Genomic DNA, 12,538 nt, shown 5'->3' with positions numbered 1-12,538 from the left:
CTTTCCCCAAAAGACACCAATCCTAAACTCAGTATCTGGATTAAACATGATGTGTGTACATCCCTATTATTTCCCACGTGCGGTAACAGCATATACTGGAAATTCCTGTCTTAGAAAGACAGTTCAGTTTCAACTCTATCTCTGAAATGTTAAATATCTGGGTTAAGTAAGTCATCATCAGCTTCCAACACAAGACCTAAAGGATTGGTAAAGGAGGGTAGTGGGAAAAACCTTAGGAGAAAGAAGAGCTTCAGTTTTGCCCAAGAGGGTGAATAGGAGGGAGGGAAGGATGTCCCAGGCCAGGGAATCTTCGGGTGCAGTCAGATGGGGAAGAAGACCCTCCCAGGCAAAACCCAAGGACTTCTTCCTCCAGGGAAGCTTCTGGGACAGATTCTGATGGTCATTAACTGTGCCCAGCTGTCCCCAGCACTAGGGTCACAAGCAATCCTTACTATTCTCCCAAAAGATACGAAAACTATGGGCCATTCCTTTAAAGTAAGATCCCAGGGGCAGAGACCCTGTTGGCCCGGCTCACTGCTGCCCCCCAGTGCCTAGAAAGAGTCCCTGGCACAGGGTGAGGCTCTCAAGAAACACCACATAAATCAGTACAGGTAGAGAATGAGTACGTGTATTTTTGGCCACAGTCACCAACCGTAACTGACTTCATATTAAAATTAACTTGAATGTTCATCAAGACTTCTACACGGCTATCTGTGGCTGCCATCTAATTGCCATTTTCTGCAATGTTAAGAGTATAATAAAAAATGAATCATATATAATCATACCATAAAGTTAACTAGTAGAAGCAAAACTGTATCACTTGGCTTTATAACCACTCTCCTTATTGACCTACCAAACCCAAAATGCAGGGCCTGCTAGGGACATCTCTCTGAGCAAATACCCTCAACTCGACTTAGAAAACTAAATGCAGACAAAACACTTCCTTAAACTATAAATCAATAACTACACGCAAAATCAGTCTGCTCAACAAAAATCAAAAATCTTTATAGAGTGCCTGCAATAATAAAGACTTTAATAATAACAGAACTTAAGGAAACCAGACATCGTAACCTAATTACTGGTAACACAGCAACAGGTCACCATCCCAACTGAGGGAAGTGTGCACACACAGGCTCCCCAGCACTTTCAGCGTTTCACGTATGGAGCACACGGACGCCAAAAGTACGCCAGTGGCACTACTGATAAAGTGAATTGTCTTGTCTCGACAAGGAACTGGAGATGGAGGGGGTAGGGAAGATGTTATAAACCAACACCTACAGTCCAACTGCTTTTAGTTTGCAGAAAAGTGAGCATTCTGAACAGGCGAAGCTTATTGAAAGGCACTCAGCAAAAATGTTTTTCAACGTCTAAAACAAGTTTTCTTAACCTTTACTCAGGTTAATGACAGCACTTGACCATCAGCCAGACACACCTAAGGCACCTAAGGTAAGAGGTTATTCAGTATAACCTAATATTTTGAGCGAATACTAGGGTTTAATTTATATTGTGATCACTTAAGTAGATACTTTTTTTTAATTCACCACAACATAAGCTTTGACAAGAATGGAAACCATACTGCTACAACCACCTGGAATAAAAGTCTGGTGTTCTTTAGGTCATTTATCTCTTTTTAAAGCAGATATTCATCTGTGAGTAAATTTCCTATGAATTCTGCCAATACCTATCGACCTTGAAATTAGCAAATATTGATACTACCCAGTATACAACGCTTAATGAAAAGCACCATAATTTGTGCTTAAGCACAGTAAATTAGAGGTGAATGCCACCTTGCTGACAATGTAACTTGGAAATACTGTTCTTAATATACAGCTGTACTCAAACTGTCGCCTTTAGAGACCCCACATCCCTACTTCGGTTGAACAGGTTATCTGACATGTCTTGGCATGGAATATTTATTACCATAGTATGGAGCAATAAGGTATTCAAGGTCCTCAAAACCTGTCAAAAACACTTAAAAATTCTATTTATAGTCAAGTAATTTGCAGTATTCCTACAAATCTACTCCCCCTACCACCACCCAAGTTACCTAAGCATCCAAATAAACGATCACTAAAACATTCAGTCTAAACAAACTACTGGTCTCCGGCCAATTCATTTGTATCCTTTAAACTTCAAAATTATCTCCAAGATGTGGTTAGGAAACTGCCGGTTTTTCTATAGGTTTTCCTTCTCTATTTTGCACATACTGTTTTTTCCTTAATCTGACAAGTGAAGAGAGCTCTACACAGTAATCTACAGTGGCAATCAAAACCTACAACTTTAAATCCTTCAACACTATTGCAAGGAAATCACCAAGGTCACACCCACTGAGCAGACGGCCAGCCCAACTTTCCTAACATCGCTGCGGAAAGATGTTTAAAAGTTCAGCGAGAGAGAAAGACTAAAATATTCAAAGTTTACATTCAACATTACAATCTATTTGAAAGCAAATGATTGTTCAAAGGCAAAGCTTGGGAAGATCCGATGGGATAAAGGCTCATTTTCTTGAAATTCTGTGTAGGTGCTTGGTGCTACATGGGATTAGAGACCAAAGTAGGATAAAAATATATTCCTACTAGCATATTTCAGTGTCATGATTAAGAACTCTGCCTGATTCCTCCTAAATTAATTAAGCTTGATAAACGATCTTAATATGAACTTAAAGCACCACATATTAAGTTTTAGTTTCAGTATTATCAATATTAAGATACTGTGGCCTGTAAACTGGCTTTTAAAAATTCCATCTTGACGTGAAAAAAAGAATTATAAGGGAAATTTTTTAAATTTTACTTAAGCAAGATTAAGCACTGCTATCAGTGAGTTTCTATTATTACCACTTAACCAGTACTACCTTAAGTATTTTGCAAAGATTCTGGACAGGACTAACTTCAGAGAGATTTCAACGAACTAAAAAAAAAACTACCTGTATTCTTTAACTATCTACAAAGAAAACACTGCACACACACACACACACACACACACGTGTGTGTATATATATTTGTATATCTGTGTGTATATAACACACACACACACACACACAGATATACAAATCACTATAACCATTATATTACCCATTACCCTACACAACTACACCTCTTTTTCCACAGTGCCTAATGGTGAGTGTTCTTAATTATAGCCAATTTAACCAACTTCAGATTATATATAAACAAGGGCAATGCCTTTTAAGGCATGAGATCTTTCTTTAGCCACATTTAAATATTCCCCTCCCCATCTCTGTTGAGTAAATACTAAAGCTGTATGTCTGGCTCTTTCAAATCACCTATTTGCTTTCAAAAATAAAAAAAAAAAAGTCTCCCTTCAATTAATACAATCACTACTCAGCAGACTTATATACTGAACTGAAAAGAACTTATCCACTAATTTAAAAAACACAAAAACACTTCTTCTGGTATAACTGAACTGTTCTGAGGTTATCCTGATTTGTTACAGGTAGAAAATATAAAAAGTGTTCTTCCTAATACTGACTCAGGAACAAAACATATGTGGACTCTCCATTTCCAGTCCATAGGAACTGTATTTTAAATTCAGAAGGTTCCCCGACACACTAGAAACTAATGAACACCAACACACAAAACATTACACAAACCCATTAAAAAACTAGCAGCTCACTCCAGGGTTGCTCTCCCATAGCAAGCGGAGGACCTGCAGGCCAAGAGCAACTCTGGTAAAGCTCGAGGACAAAGGCTAAAGAATTAAACCAATTCTCTCATACAACTTATTCAGCTGTCTTTTCGGGTTTAGTAATTTTATTTCTCAACTTTATCACAAAATTACCAAACTGGCCCCAAATTTCCAGTAACTCAGTTATGTTGTTACCCTGGGCAGGAAGTTATGAGGATGTTCAGAAGAGTCCGTCCACAAATGTTCAAATATAAAGTGTTCTAATGAGCATTCCAACCCAAAGCGTAAATGAGCAACGTGTGGTGGCACCTGGCTGACAGGGGCTGCCCCTCTATTTACTGGGAAGATAGATTTATACAAGAATTGAGCTTACTTATCAATAGCTGCCGATTTTAGGAAAGGATGGTCCCTGTCCTCCGACTTCCTCAAAGTCAGATTTCTATCTGCCCTCATGGTCTCAATTCCCAACCCTTTGCCCTACATACCACTGCAAATTTGCCTAACCATAGTATCAGTTGGAGAAAAATCATCCAGATCACCTTACTGCCGAAAGTCAACATTTCACCAGCATTTCAGAAGGTTTTATACTGCCCCCAAATGAGGCCATTCAGCTATGATGATCAAGCTTCCCTCCCCCAGATTTAAGAAATTTCCTGCTGTCTTTGTGTAACTCATTCTTTCTTCCATGTGCATTTAAACTAGGCAGCACCCCTCCCCCAAAGATCTGAAGATGAGGCATACAAATCAAGACTCTTCCACTGTCACGACTTTCATTTACATGCTGTAACTAAACTCTTCACTATTTAGAATATTTAATATGATTGGATTCCTCTAATTCCACTTCAGTGGCTGTTCTGTAAATACCTTCCAGGTTTTTTTTTTTTTTGCAGCACACCTCAACAATTTGAAAACTACTCAGTATATTCCAAATAAAGTCATTTAACTTAAAATCTCCTTACATTTATTTTATTCTACGGGAATGAATACTCATCAGTTTATCCAACTGTCTCATGTGTTTCATTCTTACTGTGTAATTCTGAAGCTTGAAAATACATAGCCATTGTTCAGTTCTTTGACCTCACCTTTCCAATTCATCTATTAAACACACTATTACACAATTAAACTGAAATTAGAAATGAACCATTTAAAACAAGTCATACCCAGCAACCTAGAAAACCCTTACAGGCCATAGTGGCATCTGTGAGCTGGAATGATCTGAATTGACTTTTTTTTTTTTTTTTTTTTTTTTGCAAATGGAAACAAAGCTTCATGTAAAACATAAAAAAGATCCATTTATAGTCTTGAGAGATAAAAGTCTATCTTTTTTTTAAACTAGTAGACTGTAAGCAGTAAAGACTCATGAAAACTACTCAAAAGTTCTTATCAACCAATATCATGTTCGCGACAACTGTGAGAAAAGAATGTAATTTTACAAAGTGGGAAAACAGCACATCTTTTGGGACCCCTGAGGCTCTAATCAAGCGTATCAGAATTAAGAGTGCTCTGGGTTGGCAAAGCAACCCTGCTGTGGCAAAAACAGGCCATTTCATCATAAATGTTGTTAAAAGAGAGAGAAGTGATTAGCATTTATCTGAAATGAGGAGACAGAGGGACTCTGTCCTTGCCAGGCCATTATATTCCTTAATTATTTCATCAGTTTGTAAGTGACTTGATGACTGGGTCTTATTTCCAGATTTCCTCTTGAAAAGGATCACTGGAAGGGGTTTTTATTAAAACAGGGGCTGCTATTCCTCCCTGAAGTTCCACTGCCAAAAATGGAGGATTATTAAGAGAAGGCAGACCAACCTCCACCTTAAACCTTTACTGGGAAAGTCAAAACCTTCACCCCTCCCTCTTCCTCCCCTACTTGGGAAAAAAAAAAAAAAAAAAATCAAGCTGTTATCTAAATCGATTCTTCAGGACAAAGGAGCAAAACATTTTCTACAAGTTTTATCTAAGTGGTGTATTAGTTCCTTTTTTTGATTAAGAAGTGAAAGGGAATAATATGAACCCAAGACAACTACTAAACTTCGATCTCACAAGTTATTAAAAACAAAAACACACAGCAAAGGTCAAACGGCAGTGTTAGACGGTGTTGTGAAGATAGAAGGACTGAAAGAAGTTGGACACGAAAGAAAAAAGTCTGTGTCCTTTACCTAGAAAAATCATAATCTTCCCCTACTCCCTCCTCCAGCACACAAATCAATGTGCAATTCTACAGGAGCAGCCTTCCTCGTCTCACCAAATAATTAAAATTCCAAACAATCGGATTATTAACCCTATTCTACCAAACAAGCCAAATAAATGATAAATTTGGCCTGTAGCTATTGACAACTGAATTTTTAAGTAAGTCCCTGCCTCTGGAATTCAGGACTTATATAACTGATTTAAAATGGCAGCAATGTGGGGTGGGGGTCGACTTCCACTAGAACACCAGGATTAAACACACACACACACACGCACACGCACGCACGCACTCACACGCACGCACACACACTACTACAGTCTTTAGAATACTAAACAAAACAGTATCTAAAATAAACAGGACTTCTCAGAAAAAGTCATCTACCATTAAGGACACACCTTAAAAGTTCTTAGCACACATTAACTAAGCAAGCACAAACTAGTGGTTTGACTGTTATATTTTTCAGACAAAAAGCAATTAGGTTATTGCTCTACACTTGTCATTACTGCGCTGAAGGCTTTTTAGAAAATCTAGATCTATTACTCATTCTCAAAGTATTACAAAATTCACTATTTTAAGTCTTATTTGGTATCAATCAAGACAGTCCATCCATTCCGGGGGGGGAAAAGTACAGTCGAAAACATTTTAAATGTACTTCTTGACACATACAAAAGAGAAGGTAAAGGCCTCCTAAGGACCCCTACCTAGTGGCCAGGCCTGGCTGGCAGCTGCTGTTACCCTGCCTTTTCTTTTGTTGGGCTTAATCTCATGTCAACTCATTCAACCAACTCAAAAGCGATGAAGACATAATTGAATCAACCTGAACTAAATCAGACCTAGGCTTCTTAAAACATACACCTTAATGATTCCAAACGATCTAGAAAACTAGGAAACCTGCTAGTTTGCACGGCGGTCAATAACATAGGACCCCAGACCGGCCAAAGAACCACTGTACCCGCCTTGTCTTTAATACACGTTAAGGAATGTTCAAGCTTTAACGCTCCAAGCCCTATAGGCTGATTCAGAAAGATAAATTGAGGCTCAAGGAATTTCAAAGGGGAACAACAGAGCAAAGCCTCAAACTCTGAAGTGACTATCCTTTTCTTGGAAAAAGCAACAAAATGAGAGAAAAGAAAGTTTACACTGCTCCAAGTGTTAACAGGCTGCTTGGGGTCCCAGAAGTGGCCACTGGTGGCCCTCTCCTGCTCTCTTTACTAAGCCCTGGGGGGAAACTGCCCCCCCGCCCACCCGCCCAAGAATGTGGCTTCCCGTTCTCGGTGGCCCTACCCTGAATCCTAAAATGTGGGTTCCAACCCGGGACTTGAACTTCTGTTCCGATCCCCGGGGCGCAGGTACCGCGGCCTGCGCACCCCGCAGGCCAGTTCTGGCCCCCTCGGAGCAAGACCGCCCGGGCCATCCCAAATCCAGCCTCCCGGGGCCCCCAGCAGCGCCCTCCTCCCCCTCTCCCTCCCCATCCCGTGCGGCTCGCATTTTGGGGCCAAATCAAGAGTGAAGAGGGCTCTACATCTGAAACTGAGCGGTCTCGCCACTCAGCGCCTCCTGGTAGAAACTTCCCTTTTAAAAAAAAAAAACACTTTTAGGCTAACATTTCAATCCCTCCTGCCCTTTAGAGTTCCTAGTTCTGCTTCCAGCTGGCTTTGCGTCTCCCACTAGAATTGAGTGATAAAGATATTCTTAAAGCATTTAAGAGTTATTAAAAAAAAAAAGTTAAAAAAAAATATTTTAAAATTAAAGGGGGGAGAAAAAAAAAAACCTTATCACACATCCAGGAAACGCAGCCCGGTGCACCGCCTGCTCAGGGATGGGCAGAGGACCGGGGCTCCCGGGGACGGATTTGGGGGCGCCCGGGGGGCTGGCTGGGGTGCGTGGCCGGGTCCGCGGCGAGGCCAAGCCCCTCCCTCGGCCCCTGTAGACGCGCCCTCCGCCCGGCCCGTGCGGACGGTCCCGGCCATTGTTTGCGGGGGACGCCTGTTAGGACGCATTGTTTTGGCTGTTTCCAACTTGCCCCGGCCCCTCTCGGGCCATAGCAGGGGACCCCGCGCCGGCCCGCTCCCCTCCGCCCGCGCCCCACGGCAGAGTGGGCAAACGGGGAGACCTGCCCGACGGAGCCACCCAACTTTTCAGGAACAGCCCCCCACGCAACCCCCCACGCAGCCCCCGAGCTCCCACCGGCGGGCCCCTGGCTCCCGACCCAGGGAAGAGGGCACTCCTCCGCCCCCAAGCCATCTAGACTGTTTCCCAGAGTGAGTGTGATGGTCAAACACAGTCTGTGCATACCGGGGGCTCGCCCGACACCTTCTCGCCACTGGAATCGCTCAGAAGCCGGGAGGGGAGGGGGCGCCCTAGAGGAGCGGAATAGAGAGTAGGAATGGGGGGAGGCCGGCGGGGCGGGGGAACCGTTCGGGGAGAGGGCGAGATAACGAGCACGGGAAACTCGAGGGCGGGCTCGGGGGACGCCAGAGGGGCGAGACGAGGAGCCCCCTGGGGCCCCGCGCGGGCGGGGGGCGCGCCCCCTTTACCTGCGGCTCCGGCTCCTCGGCCATTTCCTCGCTCGGCGGCGGCCGGGACTGAACTGACACCACACGAGCGAGCCGAGGTTTGAATGAGGAGGGAGCAGGCGAGGAGGGGAGGGGGCGGGGAAGGCAAGAGGGAGGGGAGGCGACGAGGAGTTTCTCTCGGCCTTTTGTGCGGACACCTCCCGGATTCCGCGCCCGCACCGGTCCCCCAAAAGAGACTGGGGGCCACTGCGCGAGAGGCGAGGCCATCCCCCAGGGCGCCTCGGGGCTTGGCGCCTTGAAGACCCCCCCAAAAGGAGCGTCCCCCACCCCCACCCGGAGGATTAGGGGGCCGGGCTCACCTCGGGCGCGGGGCTAAGGTGAGCGGGGCGGGGGTGCTCACGGGGGTCAAAGGCGCGGGCGCCCCCTACTCGTCCGCGCGAGGACAGTGCAGGCGCGGGGGGTCCCTAGAGCCGCCGGGGCGCGGCGCGTCAGGCGCAGGGGGACTGTTGGGTCAGAAAGTGCTCAGGGAGCAGCTGTTGCGCCCTCCCTCAGCCCGGCCGCTCGGAGACGCCCCGCCTCCTGCCTTCACCGGCCGTCCGGCCACGCCCTCGGCCACGCCCCCGCATCCACGTGATCTGCGCAGGCGCGCCCCTGCCCCGCCCACCGCCACGGACCCCCGCCTCCCGGACGCGAGCGAACGGTCGAGCGCGCGCACTCCCTGTTCTCGCCCTGCCACTCCCGCGCACGCGCGCGCCTTTCACCACCCCCACATCCCCCCCCTCCCGCCATCCGGCTTAACGTGGCCCGCGCGCGCCCCGGCGGTTCCAGTGACAGGTACGCGGGGAGGGGGCCACGAGGGCAGCGCGCAAGCGCAGTTCCAGGCCTCTGCCTCGCCGCTTCCCCCTCCCATGCAAGGTGTGCCCAGGCTAGGGGAGGGGCTGGTCGCCCGAACTCCTGGGTCATCCAGCATTACCAACAAACGAAAAGCCTTTACCCCCATTTGGGTAGGTTAGAAGGCAACTGTGCACAAACAACATTTTTTCAGATTTTCTTCAAGCATGAGAAAGGTCGATGAGATAAGATGATTAAAATATTTTTTAAATTAGTATCTTCGTAAAGCTACTTTTGTTACTATTTTTCTGAAAGGGCTGAGCTTGCGCTGCTATAACTTGAGGTTTCTAAACTTGGCCTAGATGCCAAGAATCCACTTGGCTTTGATAGAAATCCACGTGGATGAAACCAGGCTTAAAACTGGGGGGGGGGGGGACTAGCCTTCCCCCTCCCCTTAATTGAAAGCGTTTCCCAACTATTCTTTTTATTTGCTCACTAAAAAAGAAAAGGTTATGATTCCGAAGGTCAGTGATATTCCCCCATTTTAAGTAAGCCCCAAGGAGGAACCAAAGAAGCAACAATCACATCCACCAAGTTCTCTGCCCCAAGATGCAAACGAATGCAAAAGTAAAGGGTGCTACGTTAAGTCACCACAAAATAGCCAAGTTTGTCTTGTGTTTCTTTTTTTTTATTGGCCTTCGGTGTATCCAAAATGGAAAAACTTAAAACATATCAAGAAAGGCCCTTAAAGTATATATTTAATAAATCAGGACAAAAAAAGCCCTACATAAATGCTCCGCTGGTGAGCAGTGCAATCCTTAATAAGTAGGAAATGGAACTTGAGAGACAGTTTCTCAGCAAAGGGGAAGAATTTGCCAAGTGTGATGTTTTGCTGTCATTTTATATATAACTACTAACCCCACATATGGTCTGGTTAGTCTTTTTTAAAAAGGAAGTGAACCAATTACTTACTCACACTTAATTAATTAGCAGTTCCAAAAGTAGATTCTTAAGCCAGAACTTTTTTTTTTCCTCAGTCAAGTACACTGATATTGATCACTTCTAGTACTAGAGTTCCTTTTCTCAGGGAAGATGAATATCTTTCTTTAAAATATTTTTTAAAGTCTTATAGTCACATACCAAAATACAGTCCATAGACACACTCTTCCTAAACAAGAAACTTCATTTAACTTACCAAAACAAATGACTTCGGGCACTGCTACAAAACAAAGAAACTATGAACAAGTGAAACCAAATTGAGTCTTCACATAAGTGTAGCCTCACTCTACATGTTAATAGATAACCTTTGAACTCTGAAACCTTGAAAGCTGTAAACACAATAGCACTGATAGTTAAAAATCCTAGTGTCAAAATTGAGCAAAAAGAAAAGTCCTAACTTTTCAGTCGGAATAGGGAAACAATCAAATGTTTTGACAAATAATCGTTTCACTAAGAACAATGAGGCTCCTGGCTCTCAGACCTTGTTGCTACTGAATTATTTTCTGAGCAAAAAATGGTACTTTTCCCTATGCCCTCACAAAACTACCACTTTGTGAGCATAATAGCATCATATGGTTTGTTAGTTACTGTTTCTCTCTCCTCCCCCCCCCCGCCCGGCAAAAAATAAAAAATAGAACAACAACAAAAAAACCGTATTACCTTGTAGATTTTCAAATTGAAAGTAATTTTATTAACTGATCTATCCGCTAAGCGTTTTATAGGCGATCTTAACGTTTGAGCAAAGAATTACAAAGAACCTTACTCCTGGAGACGTGCCAACAAAACTGGGAAGTCGTTGAAAAATTCTGCCAATGGCTGAGTGCTGGGTTGCAAACACATACTGTGTTTTTAAATGGACATAGAGTGATCTGAATGCGCTGTAAGGGCGTCTGTGGGACACATTCGGCCCCTTAGAAGGTGGAGACCCACACTTAAGATTTACTTGGAAAGCGTGTATAGTTAAAACAATTAAGAATGAAAACTCCAAAAGCAACAGGAGGACGCCAGGAACATTCGCTTTTGTAGTAAAGCCAGGAACTCACTATTATCGTATGAAATGAAAATCGAAAATCGAACGTTGGTCTCCAAATACTTAGCTCCGCCCACGCATAATCCTGTTTTCCCCCCCCCCCGCCCCCCCCAGCTAGACTATCTCTAAAGGAGTCAGGTGCTGCAGAGACGCAGGCGACACAAACAATGGAACCAGAAATGTCCCTTCAAATGTGAGCTGATGCTCGGCACACGTTATTCGGGGAGAGAGCGAAAGACCCCACTTCACCTCTTTTTAATGCGACGCACATCACCTACACCTCATTTTTCACAATTATCCAAACAGACCAGCCCTCCTTAAGATCTATTTCCCAGTGTATGCTTATAAAATCGCACCATTATCTCTGATCTAATCCCAGTGATAGGAGCCCTCTGGCTTTAGTTAACTTCTGATTTTCTCTCCAGCTCCTGCCTGCCACCGCATTCTCAGATCTAACAACAAAAAACCCTTCTAATTTGCTATATTTAACATTCATTGGAATCATCTTTTGAGAATTAGCCTTCATTAGCAGAGGAGGGTGCCGTTATGATCTTCTTATTTTCGCAAGTATTTATTTTACTGTGGAACTATTATAGAGAAACGATTTGGAAACTGTATGTAAATCCCTGGAGCTGAAACGGAGCCAACACAGACTTAAAAGAATTCAGTGTTCAGAGCAGGAAAACCTGAAAAACTGCAGTGAGGAGTTAGCAGGAAAAGAAAATGAAAAAGTTAGGCAAACCTGCCAGCTCTGCAAACTACAAGGGACATTTGAGAAGGAAATGAAGAAGGGCAGCTCTTTTAACAGGACAGAATGCACTAAATGAAGGAGGGATCACCAGCGACTCCAGGGAACACCAAACTTCTCTCTTTCCTATTAAGTTTCTTCATCCCATTCAAGTCATCTCACAATTTTAAACGCCCTACAAAACATCATAATAATACATGATAAAAATAAATAGCAGAAATTACCTTGCAGAAGTGGAGGCAGGGTCTGGAACCAGGAGGCTTTCTCTCCCTGAGTTGGCCGGTCCACCTGACTCAGAACAATACTGGAAGAGATGTGATTGCTGGTTTTTATAAGCAAACCAAAAAAGGGAGGGGCCAAGAATAAGGCTCAGTATAAATAGAGGTTTAGATGCAATCCCAGCTTGACTAACCAATCATGGCTGTGTATGCCCCATTGGCAAGTTTGGTGAGTACCCTGCCCCACTTTACAAGCACAACTTCTGTGCATCTTCTCCAATATCCTGGATGGTTTTCCAAGGCTGACTCCACTCAAAATGTCACTGTAAACTTTCTTTAAAAATTACACGGGTCACAAATAAAACA

The 12,538-nt window shown here is 44.1% G+C and overlaps 1 protein-coding gene across 3 annotated transcripts in view; it reads right to left on the bottom strand.

Moving 5' to 3' along the window:
* ZNF217 (zinc finger protein 217) overlaps positions 1–12,259 on the bottom strand; it is a 28,543-nt gene extending 16,284 nt beyond the window's left edge. The window contains exon 1 of one of the 3 annotated variants that reach the window (XM_036825827.1): positions 12,179–12,259. The gene's annotated coding sequence lies outside the window, so the exon portion shown is untranslated. Of the gene's footprint in view, positions 1–8,367; positions 8,493–8,705; positions 8,878–12,178 lie in introns of those variants that run through there. The other 2 variants (XM_036825830.1, XM_036825828.1) reach the window with 2 other exon arrangements.
* Positions 12,260–12,538: the final 279 nt, after the last annotated feature.

Source organism: Balaenoptera musculus, chromosome 15 (assembly GCF_009873245.2).
Source record: "Balaenoptera musculus isolate JJ_BM4_2016_0621 chromosome 15, mBalMus1.pri.v3, whole genome shotgun sequence".
Taxonomy (NCBI): Eukaryota; Metazoa; Chordata; class Mammalia; order Artiodactyla; family Balaenopteridae; genus Balaenoptera; species Balaenoptera musculus.
This window is presented reverse-complemented; position numbering and strand designations above follow the sequence as displayed.